Raw genomic sequence first — 22,241 nt, forward strand, 5'->3', positions numbered from 1 at the left:
TGAAGATGCATTAGGGTTATGTTAGTATAAACGAGAAAATATGCCCGCACGTTGCTGCGGGAACCTGTTGTTTCAGATGTAATTGGATGAATAAAACACATTTAAGTTGAATAAATTCAACACAATTATGTAGCTTTAGCAGGGATACATGTAAACAAATTCAAAGGTAAAGACCTGAAATTGAGCTCAAAAACTGGAAATCTCACTTCAATTAAGCAGTTTTTCAGATGTTTACAGCTAAAATAGGCATGATAACAAAAAAGAAGCATCATTTCTTGACCAATCGGACACTAACAGAAAAACCCTAATTCATATTATTCATATTACAAATACACAGGCGACCAAATAGCTAATAAAGTTGGACAATTTGACCCCAATCCAACACAAAAATTGTTGTGGTTATACATGCAATACCCGCCTAAAATATCAACAATTCTAGATTAAAATGGAAAATGAAATGAAGCAACACAGATTGAATACAATTTGGGGAAAATTATCTCACCTAGAGCTCCGAATCTCCAAGAGGTCCTGATCCAAGCAGGCTCTGAATTGGGCTGAAGCCATTAGGTTTGGGGGGAGAGGAACACAGAGCTACTGTGAGAGAGAGAGCATGCGTTGTCCTTTTCTTTTATACAGCCACTGGACCGCAGTTCCTTCACAAAAAATTATATGTATATGTTAGTTTTTCAAGTTCTAGTCTTGCAATCAACTAAAGAACACCATAATCAAAGAGTTTGAAGGGGTTTACCTTTGGATTCTTCCACTTTCAGATGGAGTTGCTTGGTGTATCAAACTTCTAAGCTTCTTCTTCTTCTATAAGACCTTTTGGTCATCTGCCTTCATCATTTCCTCCTCATCGCCTAATTCCTCATCATCTACATGCCAACACTGCCTCTAGAAGAGCCTTACCAACAACCAAGTTAATAAGCATAAGTTCAAACATTAAACGAATATAAAATTATATATGTACAAAAAAAAAAACAGTTCCATTTTTACATGAACAACTAAGCAAAAGCATTATTACAACTAAGCATAAATTTTGACGACAAACCTAAACCAGATGCTTTCATCATTAACATAAAATACCATCTATATGAATACTAATTGCACACTCCGTCAAGGTCCTATGGATAACTATGAATGTTTTCAAATTCACCTGCCAATGACAAACACAAAAACAATACAAAAAGTTTAACATGAATCAAAACATATGTATACAAAATGGTAAGCATATTAATCCATAAGATATTGATGATATTGGCATACAGCCAATAAGAAAAGTATCATATAAGTGTTGCATAAATAAAATGACACAGTAATCCGAACAACCACTACAAGCGGCAATGCCATTACGAAATAATGCAACTTTCTTTTGATCAAGAACTTAAAACACCAAGCAACTTCACATTGTTCACCAAAAATCAGAAACCAATAATTCATACACATTCACAGATCTTCATAACAATTGAACAACAACAAATTAAGCTAAGCAAATAAAAAAAATTTCTTGGAATTCAATCGAAATTAGTAGAAGATCAAATTACGCAAAAGAAATGCACAGTCATGGCATTGAAATTGAAGTACCTGTTGTGGTGTAACTGGCCCAGCGTCCACCATTTCAAAATCCCCAAATCGGCTCTGAACTGCAAAACCCAAATCCAACAAAAACTAAGCAAAATGAGTAGGATTAAAAAATTCAAAGTTGAAAGCACCAAATGAAAGAAGGTGAACCAGTAGATCTACTATATTACCCTCAATATTCGACGTTGGAATGCAATGCAACACTACAAATGACGAACAATAAATATGAAAAAAATAAAACCCTAAAAAGGATACGGCAATGCATCGGCGGAATGATCCGAATGTACCACAAAAACTTTCCTGCAAGCCAAAACAACAAATTGCCACTATAAATATTTCAGATGTATTGAAAAACCAAAATTGAAGCCATGGAAAAACTAGAAAACCCAGAATTCAGAGTGAAATTTTTTACCTTCGGATGAGTTGGATATACTAAGACATGCCATTGCAGTAAGCGGTCTTTCCTAACCCAGGCAGGCCGATCACCACTTGCCCAAAAAACCATTTTTGGGTTTTAGCATTGAGCAGTAATAAACCCAACAAAGAAATCAATCAGGTAAAACTAACATCTCATGTCAATTTTTCAATTGACTATTTAATTATGTAAATCTCACCTCCAAGTGTTTTAAAATCACAGAAGTTGTTAACTATGTCATCTGATAATCAATAAATTTAAGAAAATTTAAAATGAATTAGATTCACTCCAAATGTTGATATTATATGTTCACATATATATTCACACCAACAAAAAATTCAATTTTGAGCAGCTGGGATCAAAATAAAAACAAAAGACACTAATTCCAATGCCTACACATAAACATCGCATAAAAACACTCATTTTCAAATGGGGGGCAATCTCATATAAAGTTGTATGTTTATATGGGTAGCAAATAAGCAGTACAGATGCAGACACATTTATAAAGCTAAACCACATATCGATTTCATAAGCATATTTTGCTCAAGCTTTTATCAAGGGAGACATGAAAAATCATACAGAAACATCCATGAGCAAATTGGACAATTTCAATATATATGGAAGCATGTATGAAATCATAATGAATTACCAGAAGCTCACACTCCATTACATTAATGAAGCCATCCATTTATAACTCAGGCACAAAACTATACAATGCTTGCAAACATTTAGCCATAAACCAAACATCAGAACTGAATCTACGATTTAAGGATCGATCACATACTAGCTTAATAGCCACCTCTTCCCCACTATGTACATTTACACCTAACACCAGAAGAGCAATTTCATTACAAAACACATTAAATTAACACAATGAATAATTTTCTAAGGAAAAAAAAGGATATCAAGCACTGATTACCATACCTAAATAGAGTTCTTCGAAAGACCCACTCCCAATCTTCCTCCCTAGCTTCAACTTCCCAACAATCACATGCTCCATGATGCAACAATGTCCAATAGGATTCGACCCACATGCTCAAACTAGCTTTATTTCACAACAATTTGTGCAAAATTCTGCCTTCCCAATCAAATCCAGCTGCACGACATGCTCAACCAGCGAAAATATGCATATCCCCTTCTGATTCATCCACTCTAAAATCTGCAACCTAAAACACATTATTACAAAATCAGAGGAATTTCCAATTACTTATGATACAAACAAACACATAAACTAACAAAAATCCTAATTCCCTCTTTCACTCACTTTCTTTAACTAAAATTTAATTACTTTTATGCTTCTTTCAATTTTCTTTCATTTTCTGAGCAACAAAACAGGGGATAACACAAATTGCAAGGTAAGAAAGAAAGATGGAAACCTAGAGGGCTTGGGAGAAGCATTTCCGCTTTCGAAGGTCGTGAATGATGCGCTGAAGCTCAGTGACTCGGACTTTGTTGCCATTGTAGACCCAATCGTTGAGCTCTGGAACCACATTCAAGCTAGGGTTTTCGAGCGGGCTGATTTTGTTGTAGAGGGTCAGCTACTTGGTCCTGCTCATGTAGTAGGTCCTGCTATTATACTGGGAACGATTATAATAGCACATATTAAATAAACACACAATCAAGAAATCCGAAGGCAGTTTTTGGATAGGAAGGAAAAACAAAACAACATTAATCTATCATCCTTTTCGGCCACAATTTTTCAAAGCTTCAATTAACTTTATAGTCACAATTCATTTTGTTAAATATTTTCTTCCTGGAAAGAAAAAATTAAAAAGATTAACATTCCCAAAACATGAATAAGCAGATTCAAAGATTAATCTCCACATGAAACACTTCCAGTAGGAAGAACAACAAACACACTCATTTCAAAACATAAATAAGCAGATTCAAAGATTCAACTTTTGTACAGAAATGAGCCAAAAGCACATGCTGCTTTAATGTATGACACCCCAAATTTGAGCTATATTTGAGACTCAAAAGTGTTTACACAGAAATGTTAAACAACGCAGATCTCTAACCTGATCCTTGTGTGCATCTCGCAGTCATTCTCGCTGAAACTTCTACATCAACAACCTCTTCAATTCTGAAACAGATACACTGGGAACATCTTTTGAATCTCTTCCCTCTTGACGTTATTGTAAACGCATCGCCAAATCAACATTCGCAGGCACACCAAAAGCTGCCTAACAAAAGAAAAAAAAAACAAATTTCACAAATCACCTAAATGAAATTCAGCGCAAAATTCCAAAAAAAAATTGAAAATGAAAGCAGGAAAGAGTGAGAGTAGTGTTCCAGGCCGATGTCCAATTCATTATGGAGTTGGAGCATATCTGGGAATATGTTTCGGCTGGTGGAGTCGAGACTAGTTTTTCAGCTCCTCCAAAAGGCCTAAAGATTGTGCTCCACCGACTCCTTCGAATTGGACCAGACCAGTAGCAGCAAAAGGCTCAACAACATGTGGCTTTGCCATTGAAAAAAGAACGAAGAAGAAGACGACAACTGAAGTGAATAGAAGGAAAAGAATCAATATTTGAATAAATTCAATGTGCCGCAACATGAGGTTTTGGAGTCATTTATATATTAGATTTCCCTTAAAAATAGGACATATGGGAAACCAAATAATACCCAAATCTCAACATTAGTGTAGTAGATGAGTGAATAATATATGACAAAAAAATTCAATGGTGCATACTAAAAATGAGTGAATAGAGTAAGACAGAGTACATGAGTGACTTTGAAATCAATGAATTAAATTCCAAAAGTGAGTGACAAAGAATAATTAAGGCAGAAGCTTAACTACCCTATCAATTTTAAATTCAATGTCTGTTCATTGCATATGCCTTCACTTATATATTAAATTTTGTTCAAATTCAATGTATGTTCACTGCATGCTAATCTGTGTTTCGGCATACTCTTACGGGGTTTGGTCACAAAACTATAACCATTTTTACAAATTCCATAAGCCAACAATGGAAAATGAAACTCACGAAGCAACCTAGAAGGAGGCAGACAACAGAAATCAAAGAACGGAACAGGTGAGAACCAAAACGTTAAAAACAACACATACCCATTTCAAAGCCCAAAAATCATGCAAAGATAAAAAAATCCCAAAAATTAAGTATATTAGCACTCCCTGCAAAAGCCCAAAATCAAAACATTAGAAAAAAAAAGAATTTGATAACATTATACTTTAAAAACACTAAAATTTCCAGTCAAAGGAAAAGTAATACCTCTGCAAAAAATAAAAATAATCAGGAGATAAAAAGTCAAATCGCAAAAAATAAAATCAGCAAAATAAATCTTATAGTTTGATAAAAATTTAGGAGAAGGGTAAGATTGGATACGCAAAGAGAGGGTGGCCTTGTATTTCTTCTACTTTGAAATGCAATCCTCCTTTTCCCGGGGCCCTTCAAACTTCTCTGAGTAACACCTGCACATAGAAACAATATCCATTTACCCTATTCAGAAATCGAAAAATGGATTTTAGAGAGAGGAGAGATAATTAGGGTTTAAGAGTAATCGTGGAAACTAATTGTGCTGAGAGGAAGCAATTGTGGTCTGCATCTGAGAGGAGAGATAATTAGGGTTCAAGAGTAATCGTGGAAACTAATTGTGTTGAGATTGAAGGAAATTTTGTGAAAAAACATGTTCATTTGAGCAACATCTATGGCATGCAATTAACAATTAAAGGCGGAATCATGCTAGTATGCACTCAAAAACAAAACATTACCCATGAAATTCAAAGCCTAGTAGAAAGGTGAACCAAGACTCAACTCAAGAACAAAGTGAGTTGAGAGATTTTATACCTTTGTTGATTCCTCTTTACATAAGCAAAGGCTAATCACCCAAGGAGAGGGCCTTCATTCCTTGCTTCTTAGATCCATGGATTTCTTGGATGAGGATGGTTGAAAGGATTCTCCAAGTTCCTAAAGTTGAGAACCTCTAATTTTTCCACACCAAGGATGGACTTGAAGAAGAGATAAGTGACCTTGGAGGAGGAAAGATTGCTAGCTAATCTCCTCCAAGGGGTCGGCCTCCTAGAGAGAAAGGGAGAGACATGTTCTCTCCAATTTTCTCCAAAAAAGACCCTAAGAATGAAATGTCTATAAAGTTGCCTTTATACCACCTCACAATGGAGTGGCAAACTTGCAATTAAGCCAAGTTCACTACCCCTCTCTATATGGCCGGCCATTAAGGGTTCATTGGGCTTTCATGCCCTTTGTGTTTTCAAGTTGTCATACAACTTGAGTTAATGGGCTTGACATTCAAATCTCATTGGGCCTTGCGGCCTAAAACTAACCCAAGGTCTTTAACGAACTTTATTCATTTGATTAATTAACATATTAATTAATCCTTGCCATAAATAATTAAACCATTTAATTATCCTTACTCATCTCCGTTGTTTCTTCAATCTCTACCTTACACGGTGTACGATCCATTAGGTTCCTTTTAGCGAGGCAGTGGGTGATTAGAACTCTTTCAAATCGATTGTGAATTGAAACTTACTTTCAATCTTCCCTTTAGTGATTATACACGTTTAGGGCTTTCACAAACCATAAGTGACACCTAGCAATATGTCATGGTTACCCAAGCTAATCAGAAGAGGTGGAGAACCTATTCAGTTTAGGATTACAATGCAATACGAACTTTCTCTAATACAAGACTCTTGACCACATTGTTTGGTTTGATAGTTTAATCATGTCTACTATCCAATGTGATTCATTTACTTATATGATTACCTTGAATGTGATTTGGAACCACTTCCGAAATCTCATTCATACTCTGGCCAGAGATTCTTAATCATATCATAGAGTATTATCCCTCAAACGGTTTGAAGGTTAGAGATCCCTTGTTGCGCATTCACTTGCCTCCATGGCTAAGTGGCTTAACCCCAACTATGCCGTGGATACCCTCTGATAGAGTGACTTTGACATAGTCAAAGATCAAGGACCTAACCACAAGACAACTATGATGCCTCAGGTCAAAGGACTACTTTGCATTATCCCAACCATGAGTTCTCATGTGACATGAGTATGAGAACTTCTCGTTGACCGTGTTTAGTGGAATCATTCTCTATTGAGCACCTACATGCTTGTCTTGGTGTCAATCACCAATGACTCAAAACCAGTCACTCTCTCTGAAAGAAGACACAGCACGTACTGATCTTAACAGACTGTCAATGCCCAATTGGCAATCCTATGATAAGGAACGTTTAGGATATATATACGAAAAAGAATGGTCTCATGAATCTAACTTCTTTAAATTACATTCTCCTAATTACATATTCCTTGGACTTATCATTTAAGCATATAACATTTATATGAGACGGCTTAAAACAATAATTTTTGCCCTTGATATTAAACTAGATTAGTTTAACATGTGAAATGTTCGTAAAGTATCATCATATGATTGGTTTTAGGGCACATTTCCAACAGAGATGAAGCAATTGTGGTCCCCATCTTCACACAACAAATTGGAATTTGGGATTTTAATAGTAATTAGCAGTCATTCAAAATTTACTAGTCACAATTAGAGCTTAAGTGATACCTTGATTACAGTCATATATACGCATGCTCACATACTAAGACCTAAACCCTAAATCATTCCAATCCTTCTCTTTCTCCTCCTTGGAGATTCTGATTCAAGTAAAATCAAACATTCAAACAACTCATTTCTCACTTGATTGATTGGTACCAAATGAAGGTCAATAATACTTATTTGTAATTTAATTAATAAAAATTGACGCTTGAATCAAAAAGTAAGAAATTAAAAGAGAAATGGAGAAATACCTGGAATGGAATAAGTGAATCGTAGATGAAGGAGTTTATGTTTTTGTTTCTGTTTCAAAACCAGAACCAAACCAATTTGGGACAAAAATGAACAATGCTTTCAATTTTTTCCAAGAATTTAACAATTGACCTAAATCAAAATATTAAGAGGCGAAGAGCTTACGTATGTATTAATCAAGAAACAAATAAATTAAATCGGTGGAAGACCCTAATTCACAAAAACAAAGACATAATCCGAGCACCTAACTCAACCATTTATAAACATCCATTACAATTTGAATGAAAGAACAAAATATAAATGAAAATTGTAACAAAGCAAATGGCAATTAGACACTAAACAATGAAAAAAAAACAGTACATTACCTTTTGAATCAAGGGAGAAAATTGAAATCCCAGACCTTGCCATTCGTCCCTCACCCATCCCCTCCTCACCGACTCCGTGCGTAACCCGTTAACCCTAAAGAATACACACACCCATGCTTTCTGCTCTGTATCTCTCTCTTGGCCCATCTCTCTCTCTAAAATGGGAGAAAATCCCATACATCCTGGCAGAGCACCTACCTAAATCTCTCTCTCACTCAGTCCAACCCGTAGCTCCAATCTATCAGGCCCTGTGTCTCCCTCCTTTGTAGTCGCTCTGTCCCCTCTCTCCGCTCGCCAGAGGCACACCCAGCTGTCTCCGAGTCAAAAATGGGAGCGATTGTCTTCGACAGAGATGCCCCCCTCCCCTCTCTGTTACCGAGTCAAAGGTGAAATGCAACCAACAGCAGAAAATAGGTTTTTAAGCCAGAGTGGCAATTTTGTAAATTAAGTCAAAGTTGGTTAAAAGCATCCTATCCTAGTGGCAAGCTTGTAAATAAAATGAAATGTGGTTCAAAACAGTGTTCATTGGTACAGTGCAATTGAAAAGCCTTCTTTAGACTAAAGTAATACTAAGGCTAAGTCCCTGCACATACCACCAAATCCAACACTCAGAAAACACCCTATAGGTTTGAGTTATACAGTCGTGGTGAGTGTGCATAAGGCCTTGCTTGTGATCATAGGGTGCTTGAGTGTTTGCTGCTGTGTGTGACTTGCTGTGCTTTCGAAGATTTCTTCTCAGCTCACATGAACATATTAAGTCTAACACCTCTTTCTCCTATAGCTTCAGCAAAACCTTGAGGCAATAGGTCAATCCAATCGGAACCACAAATTGAGCCAGATCTAATGACATACAAGAAAGGTTGCTTGCTGTTAGCTAATCTCCAAGCCATTTTTTCCGCTAGTTCTTTCTCACTAGTAGATGCTAGACTCCCTAATCCCTAAGCGTACATAGATAACTGCTGGAAGCTGCAGTTGCAATCTTGCCAAGAGGACCTATTGTGAGATTGGAACTTGACATCGTTGCTGAATCTGTGCTAGTGATGATCGTCCTCCGAGTTTGAATGTCCTTAAACACACAAAAATGAGGTTAAAAACAATCAAACAACTTAAGGTAATGGTTATTTGAACCACCGAAAGAAGATTATAAGCAAGTGACAGAACCATGAGAACAATATCAAGGTTGATATTGTTAGTACGGGATACCGTACCCTCTCCCAGAATAGTGGAGGCACCACCATCAGCCGTGGTAAACATCAGTCTAAGTAGATGTTAGATGTTCTTATGTTTCCAACAAGCTTAGAATCAAATGTCATATGTGCAATAGCACCGGACTCAATTATCCAAATATTATTAACAACAGAATCATAAACTTTAAAAGCCTTACCCTCTTCACCTGTAGAGGTGATCAAGGCCGTGCCTCGCTCAGCCACAAGTTCCTGTTCATCCATCGTCTCAGCAATGGCAGCACGTTGTATGTTACGGACAACCATCGCTTCAGTCTTCTCCCCTTCACCCTTCATAGCATCCTTCCTGTCTGACTCGCAGCGTACGTAGACATAGGATGCTTGGAGGCTCAAGGTATGTTGGACCAACTCATCGAGGCCTCCCAGGAAAACACACGTTTTCCATCACTTTTGAGTACATTCCCGTGTCGTGTAGCTCCGAACTTTTATTAATTATCACATTATATCAAACCCTAACCATATAGGTTTTCTTAGTCATGAGTGTAACATGTGCGCAAAAATAGATCGGACCATTTGATATCACAACTGATCGGAGCATATTTATGCGACTTAGTTAGCTTATTTTCTTGCACTTTTATAGTTAGTTTGTGGTTATTATAGTGTTTTAAGCTATTTTCGTGTGTTTGTAGGTCCAAATGACAAAGTATGCAAAAAGGTGCAATTTGGAGCCTTTTGAAGCAGTTTTGAGCATAAAATGGATATCACATGCTTGGAGTCAAATGGATGGACGAAATTGAAGATCAAAGGAGGCAAGAAATGAAGAAATGAACATGAAGAACAAAGAGTTCAGAATTGGAAACCAAAGTTTCTAAAGTTGGAAGTTGCTATTCTTGGAGGTTTCCATTCTTGAAAGCTTCTACTCTTGAATTGGAAGTTTCCTAATCCTTTTTCAGCTTTGTTCTAAGCCCATGCCGCACCCTAGGGCCCTAATCCTTTATTTTTTGCTAAGTTTAAACCCTAATCCATCTACCCTAGGGTTGTGCCGCACCTAGTGTTCTAGAAGCCTAAAAATCTGCATTAAACCCTAATTCTTTTCTCCCTTGGATGGGCCAAGCCTTTTATCTCCAAAACCCTAACCTTTTCCCATCAGATTTTGTGAAAACCCTAGCTTTGCCATGCCTATAAATAGATGTTTTAAAGCCTAAATTCGTCACCACCCTTCACACCATTCAGAAACACCTTGCTGCAACCCTAATCACCATTCTACATCAAGAAACACCATCCTCCATCCATATACATCTCTGCCGCACCTTTCGGAGAAGAAGGAGAGCCTTGTCGTGCATTCCATTGATGAATGAGGGCCTTGTGCGCAAGCCATCTGCATCCTTGGGAGTTTTAAGAGTTCTTTCTTCCCTCGTTTCAGTTTCGATGTTTATTTGAATTTGCTTTTCAATTGCTATGAACATGTGGAACTAAACTCTTATTAGTTAGTGGTGAATTTGAAGCCATGGACATATGTTAATATGAATTGATTCCTTTCAGTTATTGTTTCGTAAAGCATGAATGCGGTTTACTTATCTATTTGATTGATAACTTATTCTTGTGTGTTAATTAAGGAGGCCTACTTAGTTTGCATGCTTGAATCTGATGCTAAATTATAAGGGACTTTCACCTAATCGTTAGAAACTTATAATTACAAGTAGTGGAGATTGTTAGTCACAATCGTGTTAAGTAGATTCTTGGCAAGAGTATCATGCAGTTCATAGTTATAATTGCCTTGTCAATGCTTATGATTTCCATGGAATTTAATGATCTTTGAATGTATCTCTATCATGCTGTTTATATAGGGAACTTGAGAAGAATAATTTGGGTTGTTGCATGCATTCATCCAATTCAATGAATTTAGGGAAATCTGAGAGTTAATTTATACATTCACGATTAATTTGGGGCATTGTCGTTCATGGTTTAAAGAAACAATACTGGAAATCGATTTATGTTGCATATGTTCATGTGTGGAGAAGGATCCTCTAACTAGCTTTTCACCCTTGAATTCATCTTAATTTCGTTTTAGTTTAACTTGATTTGCAATTTGTTTAGTTTTAATTCAATTTCGTCAGAAATCAAACCCCCTTTTCTGTTTTATGTTTTTAGGTCAGAATCTGTCCTAATTAGGTTCTTTAGAGTGTTTTGAGTCAATATAGGTTAGAATCTGTCCATAAACATTGTTTGGGTCTTAGTTTAGTCTTAAATTCGTCCAATTTCATCTCTAGAATCTGTTTTGAGTCTAATTGTTAGTATTGTGCTGTTTTGAGTCTTTTAAGTGTTTTATGAGTTAGTTAAGTTACAATCTGTTTTCTTTTAATCTTTTGAGTCAAAGTAAGTTTTAATTTCGTCCAAATCACTTGTTAGGTTTAGAATTGAGTCAATTTCACTTAGTTTTGCAGATTTGAGTGACTTAGGTCAGTTTAGACTCTATAGAGTCTATTCTTGTGTTTTTAAGTCTAGTTTAGTGTTTTAGAGTTTTATTTTAGTAGATTAGCAACCCTAGTTAATCCCCGGTTTAGAACGATCCCTACTTACATCTTTGCTACAATTGTCATCAATAGGGTTTAATTTGTGTGTCAAGTAATTTTCACATCAACAACAGCTCGAGTTGTCTATGTTTGTTGGTCAGAATAAGCGGTTTGGACTAGTACATTAACATACAAACGTTTATTGCATCCAATGTAGTAAACTTGGCATTCGTGTTCGTGTCTCATTCTCTCCTCTCTCTATCTCATTCTACAATTGTAAGCCGATTTTCCAAACTTGGCTGAGATACCTTGCATGTACCTTCTAATCGATAGAAAACGGCTTGCCCAGAAAGATCTAGTAAACTGCAACATTGAACCGACATTGAAAATCTTGCAAACCAAGCATATGAGTTCAGAAGTCAGTTTGTAAAGCCCAAGGACTTATATGTTACAGTTTGCATAGAGCATATATAATATACAGCATTCCATTGTATGCTCACTGTGATGTCCTACAAATCTTTGAGGTTGTATCCAAACATATTTCAAAATTAGAAGATAGGATATACGGAGATAAAATCCATAAGTAGGCATCCTAAAGAATCATATACCTTCTTATCTCTGTTTAGTAAAATCTTAGATAAATAGAACACACCTCAAACTGCATTAAGCATTAGAAAAGCATAAAACCTGTAACTAAAGACGTTTCGATATTTCTATCTTGATTTAAGGCCATTTGCTATGGTAGCCTCACGTTCCTGACGACGCCGTTCTCTCTGCAAAGAAGAAAGAGGATACGAGATGAGTGCAACCAACTCACTGACTCAATCCATTCCAATCCAATCCAATCAAAGCGGTTTAAACTGCAATATTTAATCAAATGGTAGATGACAGAAAATATATTTAAAAGTGAAAAACTAAGAACATAACACCTTGCAATTAGATTTCAAAATTAAAAGCGACAGAAGGTTTGATTGGTTATTGACAGAACACCTTGCAATTAAAAGTGACAGAAGGTTTGATTGGTTATTGAAGATTTCAAAATTGACATGCACAACCTTCACCAATATCGACCAGTTCAAACCGTGCACACAAAAAGCTTCCCCTTCAATATTATACAACCCCATAAAATATGCATGTAATCAAGTTTTCACACAGCCACAAGTACTGTGGTTGGCATGCATTTTGTAGAACAGTCTGGCTAGTGCAAACGAGACAAAGTACAACAGGCATGGGAGCAAAATGCAGAAAGCAAATTGACCATTTGCATAGCATATCATGAACAGGAGATATGGTTTTCAGATTTTAGAAAAGTGTGGTTTAGATTGAGTATGCATCACATAGACTGGTTTATAGACATCATCCCAATACATCAAGAAAGGCCATAAAATCTGTGCTGCAGTTAGCTGATACACATTCTAAATATATAATAAATAAAATTCTTGTATTCCTTTTTTGCGGCCTGAAATTTTCCTCATATTAGTACTTGGTACCTACAACATAATACAAAAATTCCTAGGTCCCTTAGGTTTTCCTCCCAGCAGAAATCAAAGAGAACTTATCTCTGTTATGCAGATATTAAATAGTCATTTCTTTTATCAATTACACAGGGGGACAATAGTACCACATGACTCGTATCTTTGAATTTATAACCAAGAAGTGTAGTTCTTAGTATGGCTCACCACAAGTCTACAAGTTAAAAAGGCTGGAGAAATCTAGTGAATTCGTAGCATTCTTTCTAGGCTCAAACTGCATCTTTTAGTTTTATACACTTGGGGAAAACAATAATAAAGATCCTTCACCAATTATGGGGCTTTTTGTTAACTATTTCGTTTTAGTTTTTTCTTCTCGATTAGTAATAACGAGGAAATACAGGAGAGAAGAGATGGCAAGAACAAGATAGAAGAAGGGTGATGGGAATGATGTGGAAGAAAGAATAGAATGTTACAGAACATGAAAACCAAAAAACAAAAACAATTAAGTAGGTATAGTTTCTAGTCTTTAGTTTTCATTTTTTATGCCATTCCATGTGCATTTCTCCTTCCTCCTTCCTACCACTCCCTCTACAATATTCATCCATCCTTCCATGTACTCTCTCTTTCTCTCTTAAAAAAATGAAAACTAAAAACAAAATGGTCATAAAACAGGCATTTATAAAGGTTTAAGCCTAATGGAAAAAGGACACTAGACCTAATCCAAGAAAGAAATTCTAATAGAAAGTTTAAAACAGAAATAGAAAAGCACAATCTAATCCTAATCCTTATAAAAGTAAGGAACTAAGAAACAATTGATCTTGTCGGAATACAGTTGTTTATTCCCAAGTCCATTCTCACAATGGGGAGCCTATTAATAATTTTGTGCCTAGTCAAGGCTTAAAGAATATGTTTAATGTTGGAATAAATCATATTTTGGTCAAGTTTTCTGCCACTTTTTCTCAAAAAAGATTGTTTGATGGGACTCGTATGCTTTACAAGTCTTAGTTGGGTCAAGAACTTAAGATTTCCAAAAGTATTTCCTTTTCTCATTTTTAGAACACACCAGCTACTAAAATTTTATTTCTCATTCTAGAAGTTTGCTTCCCACCCACAGGAGAACACCGTTGAAATTAATAGCTTGCATATCCCAAACTTAAGTTGGTCAAGCAAGTACTTGCGGACAAGCCTTCCTCTGGGTATGAGGAAAAGAACAGAAAAACTTTGAATAATCATCCAACTATAATAAGTGAGCATTTTCTAATTTCCCAAATTCATTCCACTAATGCCACCATATGTTTTTAGAGATACTGTCATGATGACACCAGAAAGCTTCAATCAACAAAACTATCCCTATGCTGAACACACACTAAAACCAAAAATGATACTTAGGTTTGACAACTTTCACCTCACTGGTACAAATCCATTAAGATGAAGATATTATTAATGCTGTAAATGAATATAATAACATCATGTACAACAGTACAAGCAAACATAGTCATACAATATCAAGTAAGCCATCGACTATACTTTATTTTAAGTTGCATGCTGCATGTGTATGCCGAACATTGTTGATGATGTTGGGAAGATCCAGTGATCACCTAACCTAAAGAAAGTTCAATGCCAATTTCTTTTTCCTCTGGAAGATGGTTTGCTTGACAAGCAACAAATGAAAACTTACCCGTCTTTCCCAATAGGGAAGGAAGCAGACGAAATCATAGACTGGAGTAATGGTTGAAACTAGTACAATATTCAGTCCAGTAAACACCAAGAGCGCAGTCATTGGCCGAGTTCTATGCGGCATCTTTCTTTAGTATTAAGATGTTTTTAGCCCTGTAATCAAAACCACAAAGTTCAGAAACTCTTTTCAGAAAGCAACATAAACATGCACACAATAGTCATAGGTAAACGCAGCTCAAACATGCCCGGTTGGTCCTTATGGTTGAGTTTTCGAACTGAGCCGTAACAATGGAGCAAAAATTACTATAACACAAACAGTAAACAATAAGGGCACACACAGCATGAATAAATTAATAACAAACTTTAATCATGTTTGAATCATTGAGCTCAACCAGTTGCATAATACGATTTGAACGGCCACCAAAAAGGGGAAAAACAAGATTCATAGATACCCAATTGAAATTAAGAGATTGACAGACGCATTTCGTCAAACAGGTGGTAGGTGAGGTAGGTTTCATATATATTTCATCACAAATTGAAATATAATCCAGCAACACTGTTGAAGCTTTGGGAGATTACCTTCAATAACTGTTAAGTGAAAGGCGTTTCAGTGATTGTTTAAAGGGAAGGTCGAAAGAGTGGGAGCGGGTTTGGAGGAAGAAGGGGGGCTTTGGCGTTGTATAGCGTATGCTGAGGGAGACCGGGCCCAAAGACGGTGGATTTTTATTTATTTATTTATTTATTTTTTTAACAAACAACGTTATTTGTACCAAGGGAAGGGGTTAGATTTAGCCTCATAATGAGCTAGAAATAACATGATTCAAATTCGTATTTGGCAAGAATCAAACTTAAAATCTCTCACTTACAAGTAAAGAATAATACTACTAGATCATATTACTAAGTGGGGTATTTTTTTATTTTTATTTTTTTCTAAACAAACAATATTATCTACATTAAATGAAATAGGAAGTTGGCATAGCCTCACTGTTGAGATAAAAAAAAATCCACCAGAAAAATTAAATTGGGCTTCGTTCCAAGAAAAAAAAAACATTGATGCCTAATGCCCAAACATCAAGTAGCTAGCCCTTTTCTGATAAAAAATAAGTGGATAAAAAAGAGGGAGCGGTTACTCCACGTTGGAAAGAAAACTGAAATGGGAGTTTTCTCTTCCTATCTCTAAAAACTACAACAGATAGTGGAGGTGGTTCCAATTCCACTACCCACACCCACTTTCCTTCATCAAAACCGTAAAGAAAAAGTCTATAAAGACTTGTCTCTGTCGAGGAAAGGGGGAGGATAGAGACAGAAAAAATAGACATACGGGAGAGATGGCAAATGACCAAGAGATAGCAGAGAGGAGTAGCTGATAGGAGCATATTTATGCGCCTTAGTTAGCTAGTTCTTATGCATCTTTGTTATGTTTTCTTCGTTAAAGTAGTCTTTTAAGCTACTTTCATGTGTTTTCAGGTTTAAAGGACATATTACATGAAATGATGCAATTTGGAGCTTTTAGAGCAAAAAGTGAGCTTGGAATGAAAAGGACATGCTTGGAACACAAGGTTGGGTTGAAATTGAAGAGTTCGAGATTTGAGGTTTCCTACTTGAAGTAGGAAAGCTAAGCCTAAAAGTTTCCATTTTGGGTTGATCTTTCCTAAATCGGAATTGGCAACCAAAGTTTCTAAAGTTGGAAGTTTCTATTTTTGGAGGTTTCCAATTTCGAGAGTTTCTATTCTCGGCTTTGGGCTTTTGGATGACCCATCTTTGCCTCTTGGACCTATGCCGCACCTAACCCTAACCCTAGCCCACTTAATCAGCCACACCTAGGCCTTGTTCACATGAAAAAAATCTGATTACTTACCCTAAGCCCATGCCGCACCTAATGTTCTAGAAACCCTAGTTTTTGGTGGATTTCCTAACCCTAGCCGCACCTAAACCCTAGCCCATTTGTCTAATCTGATTTCTTTAGGGTTTGGCTGCCTATATATATATGTTTTACCTCCCTTGGCCGAATTACAACCCTCTCCATAATCCAGAAATTAATCCTTCATGCCAGAAACCATTCCCCATCTTCAACAGCACCTATCCTTCATCATTCACCATATTTTCTGACCCAAAACCACCCTAGCCGTCCCATACACCTATCCTACACACTTTTCCACCATTCTACACCATCCATAACCCCCAAAAACCATCACAAACCCCTGTGCCGCAACCAAGGAAGAGGAGGAAGGTTCTTAGATGTTCCTGCTGTGCAATTTAGATTGCTGGAATTTTTAGGTGTGATCTTTCTTATGTTTCAATGTTTCAATTCAATAAACTTTGTGTTGTGAGTATGAGGAACTAAACCCCCTTAGTTGGGGGGTAATTCGAAACCATGTACATGCTTGCAATTTGATTCGATTACATTCAGTTGTTATTTCATAAGTTGTGGATTCAATTCGTTCATCTATTTGATTGATACTTATTTATGTATGTTGATTGAGAGTGCACGCTTAGTTTTCATGCATGAATATGATGCTAGATTATGAGGGAGTTTCACCTAATAGTTACAATCTTATAATCACAAGTAGTGAAGATCGCTTGAAAACGATCGCGTTGAATGAATTCTTAGCATAAGTTTCATGCAATTCATAGTAACAAATGCTTCGTCAATGCTTATGTTTTTCATAGAACGTAATGATTCTTGCTTGTATCTCTATTATGCAATTCATGTAGGGAACTTGTAGGGAATGTTTTGGGTTGTCGTATGCAATCATCCAACTTAATAACTTGTGGAAAAACTGAGGGTTAATTAGTGCAATTCACGGTTAATCTGGGGCGTTGAGTATTTATAATTTATTGGAAGAACAACTGAAAATCGTTTTGTTTGCAAGTGTGACATGTGTGGAGAAGAACCTCCTAACTAGCCTTTTATCCATCTATTTCACCAAAATCGTTTTTACAATCTGTGCTAATTAAAGTTTCTGTTTTGTGTTAAATTTTCGTCCAAAACAAATCCCCCTCTCATTTGAAGTCTTAGATTAGTTAGAAAGTATTTTGATTTGTGTTTCTAAGTATTTTGATTCAAGTTTTCATCAAATTTCGTCCAAATTAGTGTAGGTGCTCAAAACTGCCCAGAAAGTGGTTTTTAGGCAGTTTTGAGCCTTCTAGTTGCTGTTTTGAGTTTTAGGTTTGTTTAAGTCTTTTAACCTTTACTTTTGCATTCTTTGAGTCTAGTTTAGTGTTTTAAACTTTGTTTTTGAGTTTTTAAGTCAGTTTCCAAGTGTTTAGCAATCCCTCCTAATCCCCGGTTTAGAACGATCCCTACTTACATCTTTGCTACAATTTGACAAAAAGAGGGTTTAATTTGTGTGCTTATCTATTTCGCATCAGTAGCAAAAGGAGAACCAAAACTCTGCTGAAATTCAAGAAGGTTTGCAGAAGACAAAGTGCGGAAGAAGTGAGAAGCGAGCAAGAATCTCTCTCGGTCATAAATGAAGACGAAGAACTCCAAGTAAGGGAACAGAAAAGTAGGTGGACGACAAAAAGGAAAAGCAAAGACTCAAAAGGTATAAATCCATTTTTTGGGTTAATCTTTCCTTTGTGTTTTGTTTTGTTTCTCTCTACTTTGCAGAAAAAAAAGAAGCAATTTGTTTCTTCAACCTCTCCCATTCCCCCGAAGCAAAAATGGAGGTGGTTGCCGTAAAATTTTAAGTGGTCCAGACCACTCGACGGAGCTTGAGACGAAGCTCTATGGCCAGACGCTCTCTGCTCCTTGTCGCTACCATTAGTTCCATGAATTTATTGTGGGTGGTCTAAACCACCCCGTGAATTTCCAATCAAATCTAAGTGATCGATGCTCTTCATCGTCCATGCTTCGTCCCGGGAAAGAAGCCGTCTGGGGTCCTCCACCTTCACCACAACCTAGCTCCCATGAATTTCTTCGGGGTGGTTTAGAAGTTCCAACCAAGTCTAAGTGATTCGCTCCCCGCCTTTGCAATCAACTCCATGAATTTCTTGTGGGTGGTCTGAACCACCCCGTGATGTTCCAACCAAGTCTAAATGACCACTGCACCTGTAGTCGCCGATCACCACCATTTGCAGTAGCAACAAATTTGAACCTACAGCGGATGACAACAAAGAAAACAACTCATCCTCGCTGTCCCTGTTCACATATGCAGCAGCCCCTCAACTAACGTTCTCCAAAATCAGATTGATGAGTAGATTTTATATTGTATATTTTACCTTAATCTTAGTATATTTTAGTTAATATTTTGGAAGAATTTTGATACTTTGAATTGTATTTTCAATATAGGACTTTCGACTTCCTCTGGAGCAAAACAGGAACAAATGGACGAATTTTGGAGTAATTCCAGTTGAAGGACGTTTGTGAGTCACTTAGCTTGATCATATCAAAATTTGGGATTTTTCCACCAAGCGGTTATTTTCTGGCAATAAAATAAAGGAGCGATGCACAGTGTTGGAAAATGACGTTTCTGGGCTTAAATTGCGTTTTTGGAGCTCAAGATGACCTCGGATGGTTTCGTGGCCTTCTGGAGAAGTGTTCAGAATATTTCAAACATTAGATCCAGCTATAATGGGCCAGCTTTGGAGCAGCTTATGGGTCCAAAACGTGGCTGTTCAGATTTTAGGCGAATTTTACCATTTAATTTAGGGTTGTGTTTCCTATTTTTGATTATTAATTCTTAGTCTCCTAGTGGGAATAAAGGACCTGTTTTTAGGGTTTGTGGATGGCTTAGCAAATATATTGCTTTGCCGTTCTTTATTTTTTACTACGCTTTATTTTATGCAATTTTAGAGATAGAGATAATTGCTAGGGTTTTTGGAGATTTTCTACTTGAAAGTGTTTTCAATCATTTTCTTAATAATATTTTCTATGATTTCAATTATGAATATGCGTAACTAATTCCTTTTGCTAGGGCGAAGCCTTGAGCCTTAGCATGAATATGTGATTTTTATTTAATTGCTTATGATTGATTGCATGCATACTTTGAATTATTAATCACCGGGATAAAAACTATCTAATTGTATTAATGCCTGATCACCATTAGGATCTTTAGAAAAGTAATTTGATGCAATTTTGGTCGGAAGTTCCTTGAAATTGACACTGGCTTCTTGTGATTAATAATTGTAATTTCACTTAGGATGAACACCACGTCTTAAGGGTTGCATGGTTTTTCAAAGGGTTTTCATAAAGCATAATGAGTTTTTCATGTTCAGATTTGTTCCGAACGTCTGGACGGGTTGCATGTTAGATATACGTTCTATATTGGAGGTTCCAAGTAGAATATGAATTAGGAAAATCTAACATTCAAAGTGGCATGTGTAGATCATAAGTAATTGGTAAAAGTTCATAGGATTGATAGGTGATGGTGGAACCCTGGTGCTTTCTTAATTTGATTTCTCCCAAAACTGTTTTCTTTTCCCTCTAGTTTTAATATTGCATAGTGTCTTAGTTTTATTGATTAAATTCGTTTTTAATTTAAGTAGGTTATAAAATCAATCATCTCAATTTCTACTTTACAATAATTAATTGGAATTTGGTTTGTTTCGAATTATTTTGTTTGTACCATACTTGATCAATCTTGAAACTACTGAGCATCGGTCAACGTTATATTGTCAAGGACCCAGAAGAGTTTCCCTCCAACCAGGAGGCTAATCACAGCGCGAAACGTGTCGACATCAGAAGCCAATCATAACGCGACATGTGTCAACATCAGAAGCCAATCACAACACGACACATGTCAATGTTAGAATGAAACTAGAAACTCTCTTCTATAAATAAAGATCATTCTCTCACAATATTTCCTAATGTCATTTGTACTAAATCATTCACTAGTACTCACTAAAGGAGAGCTTAAACCTATGTACTTGTGTAAACCTTTCATAATTAATGAGAACTCATCTACTCCGTGGACGTAGCCAATCTGGGTGAACAACGTACATCTTGTGTTTGTTTCCCTGTCCCTATCCATTTACATACTTATTCATACTAGTGACCGGAGCAATCTAGCGAAGGTCACAAACTTAACAATTTATGTTGTACCAAAGTCCTCACGGATTTTGTGCATCAACATTTGGCACCGTCTGTGGGAACGACACTTATTCCCACTCTCTTCAGCTTTGTTAAGCTGGTTTCCACCATTCGTATACTCTCTTTTGACCAGGCATCCCTTTCCAACATGGGGAGTGAAGGAAGCCACAACACACAGAATGACACCCCTCTTGCACTTGGCGCGAAGCAACGAAGGAAGGAACAAAAGAAGTTTGCTCTTCAGGCTAAAGTCGATGAGCTGGAAGCTCAGAACAACAAGATAGCGATGAAGAATGAGATCCTCCAAGAGCAGTATGAGAAGGTCTTTGAGATGCTCCACGAGGCTAGATAAACTAAAACACAAAAGCTCATCACCCTTGTGGAAGTCAACCATCAACTGGGTGCCCCCCAACACAGAGGGTCATTTACCATCGACATGGGTATTCCTGTTAAGGAGTGAGCTACTCATCGAAATGACGACCAACATGAGACTTTTCTCAACCCAGCTACTTCGACCCGAAACAGGAGAAGTGAAGGAAAACACCTCCTTACAGAAGGAGTGGAAGGATCGAAAGCCGTCTTTCGCGACTGTCAAGACTTTCTAAAGCAACTCGAGATAATCCCATCCATGTAAGCTCGAAGATCAATGACCCAAGGGTCTCTGAAAAACTCGGTCCCCTCCTATGTCCCAGGCCAGCTACCAATTTGGGGAAGGGGAAACAAGTCCTAGAGGAACACAAAGGTATAGGGGACTCAGAGATGTTCCGACAGACATACCTTGGAAGTCAGTACGGCGAATCAAGGGAAAAATCACATGCTCTTGATCAAACCTTCCTACTTCCAATAGGAGATGGAGATTTACGAAAGAAAGCTCCAGTGGTACATGACTCCACTCAGGACCCTTTTGTCCTACAGCTCTTTAAGGAAGTAAACAAGTTGAAGGCTAAACGACAAGCTGAGATACCTGATTGGAACTAACCTAAGCCTGATCCTCTTACAAGGAGGATCCTCGACACCCCCATCTAAGCAAAGACAAAGCAGAAGCTTGGCTTGCAACTCTATACTGGAAAGGAGGACCTGATTGAACACCTTAACCTTTTTGAGTCCACCATGGCATACCGGATGCACACCGACGAAGAGCGATGTCTTCTCTTCCCCTCCACCCTCTCTGGCGGAGCTCTAAACTGGTATTGCCATCTTCCACCTGAGACGG

General features: G+C 37.0%; 1 long non-coding RNA gene across 6 annotated transcripts; it reads right to left on the minus strand.

Annotated features, from left to right (window-relative positions):
* Nucleotides 1-180: 180 nt before the first annotated feature.
* Nucleotides 181-15,849, minus strand: LOC108174880 (uncharacterized). 6 transcript variants are annotated; one of them, XR_011575517.1, is made up of 13 exons: nt 15,574-15,849; nt 14,996-15,147; nt 5,341-12,618; nt 5,064-5,129; nt 4,015-4,495; nt 3,373-3,573; nt 2,921-3,162; nt 1,994-2,821; nt 1,585-1,881; nt 1,052-1,156; nt 749-904; nt 503-653; nt 181-418 (listed from the first exon to the last, which is right to left on the minus strand). It is a non-coding gene; the product is annotated as an uncharacterized lncRNA (long non-coding RNA). The 6 variants fall into 6 exon arrangements; XR_011575516.1 differs by having other exon boundaries at nt 181-653; nt 1,994-2,069; nt 2,781-2,821; nt 15,574-15,846; XR_011575514.1 differs by having other exon boundaries at nt 181-653; nt 3,373-3,562.
* Between the last annotated feature and the right edge of the window lie 6,392 nt (nt 15,850-22,241).

Source organism: Malus domestica, chromosome 14 (assembly GCF_042453785.1).
Source record: "Malus domestica chromosome 14, GDT2T_hap1".
NCBI classification, from domain to species: Eukaryota; Viridiplantae; Streptophyta; class Magnoliopsida; order Rosales; family Rosaceae; genus Malus; species Malus domestica.